Source organism: Nelumbo nucifera, chromosome 8, assembly GCF_055504915.1.
Source record: "Nelumbo nucifera cultivar China Antique chromosome 8, China Antique-T2T, whole genome shotgun sequence".
NCBI classification, from domain to species: domain Eukaryota; kingdom Viridiplantae; phylum Streptophyta; class Magnoliopsida; order Proteales; family Nelumbonaceae; genus Nelumbo; species Nelumbo nucifera.
Window position 1 is genome coordinate 56,339,965 of NC_142656.1, and position 1,649 is coordinate 56,341,613.

A 1,649-nucleotide genomic window follows, 5' to 3' on the forward strand; every position below is an offset into this window, starting at 1 on the left:
TAAGACAAAAACCCCCCTTGACCGTTAAGTTAGATGACGGAACACGTTAAATTACCAAAATACTCCACTAAACTTTTTCTATTTTCTTTTTTTCCCTTTTCCCTTTCTTCTCTTCATTTCCCCTCCCTCTCTCATTCTTTCCTTGTATGGGCGATCCTCCGACCCTCCAAGCCCCAGTTCACACTGCAAGACACTATGGTATATCAGTTTAACATCTCCGATGAGAACTTCCTGCCCTAAAACTGTACATATTAGCCTCCCTATTTTGGGTATCTCGCCTCAGATATAGTTGTCGAAAATACACTCGGAATTTCGAATCCATTAGCGTCTCGGATTGTTCCTTTCCCCTCCTTAAATATCTAAGAATAAACAAATAACACAAGCATTTGGATTCTCTTCCACACTTTGGACATAGTAGTGAGTGGTCATGTGGGGATTATAAGCCTAGTATGCCTTGATCATGTTCTAGATCTACTGCTCCACTGGATCTTTCTTGGGTTCTTCCTTCTTTTCTTCCTTCTTGGGTTCCTCCTTCTTCTCAGGCTCTTTTGCAGGCCCTACAAAAACTATATCTGTGTGCCAGAGTTTGCATAGCTTGCTCACCACATCTACGGAATCCACATATCCAACGATTTTCAATTTCTTCTCTTTCATGTCCATGGTGATGGAATCAATTCCTACAAATTCATAAAGATGAAAAACGCAAAAGTTATTTCGATAGCTTTAGGCTATTTTTTCTTTCTCAAAACTGAGATTGCTTACTTCAGTTCAATAAGAAAATAGGGTAAAGATCATCTTGATACCTGAAAGGCTAGAGACTGCCTTCATGGCCTTCTGCTTGGCCTTGTCATCATGTAAATCCAACTTCAGCACCACCTTCTGTATCAATTAAAAAAAATGAACAAAAAAAGTCTTAGTTAAGATCCAATCAAACTCCTGATACAATCAAAGGTTCTGAAACTCCCATTGAATCAGAACAAAATAAAGTCCAACAAGAACCAGGAATCAAAGAATCGAATTTCATTTTCTAAAAAGGTTCTGAAAAACCAAAACTTATAAAGTGGATATCCAGTACGATTCCAAAAGAGCCCCAAAGGCATGTGTGTGCGATGTAGAGTAATCAACAGATCACCTTCCCGATTAGATTACCGCCCACCTACCAGGGTCACAAAGACATCAACGTCTGGTCTCCATTCATCTACGGCATGTTTGTGCCAATTGCACATTACCTCGCCGCCTCATTTTCTCAGGAGCATAATTTTGGGACCATCTTGATCAAAATCAAGAATAATGGAAAGCTCAGGTGGAAGGTGGGTACTTGGATTTCCAGCTTATAACACCTTTGGCAATCGAAACATAGGGATTCCCGTCGAAACGACCTTCAAGTACTAGCTGGTACAATCCTGCGGCGTCGATGTCTAACTCTCAACTCTAAAGTCTAAAGCAAGCAATCGTTGTTAGTGACTTAGTATTTTCAACTCTCCGCCTCTCTCCTCATGACGCCATAGTATTTGCCTATTGGTACAATCTTGATAGTGTAGTCGGCTCAGGATCGAATTGTCGTTTGGTTGTAGTATTTGCTTGCTTGTACCAGCAGCCAATCGCCATTTGGTTGTAGTTGGGATTAAATGGATTCAATCCAGTTGTTG

General features: G+C 40.6%; 1 pseudogene; it reads right to left on the bottom strand.

The window, feature by feature from the left end:
- Positions 1–351: 351 nt before the first annotated feature.
- On the bottom strand, positions 352–1,226 carry LOC148790025 (heavy metal-associated isoprenylated plant protein 39 pseudogene; annotated as a pseudogene).
- Between the last annotated feature and the right edge of the window lie 423 nt (positions 1,227–1,649).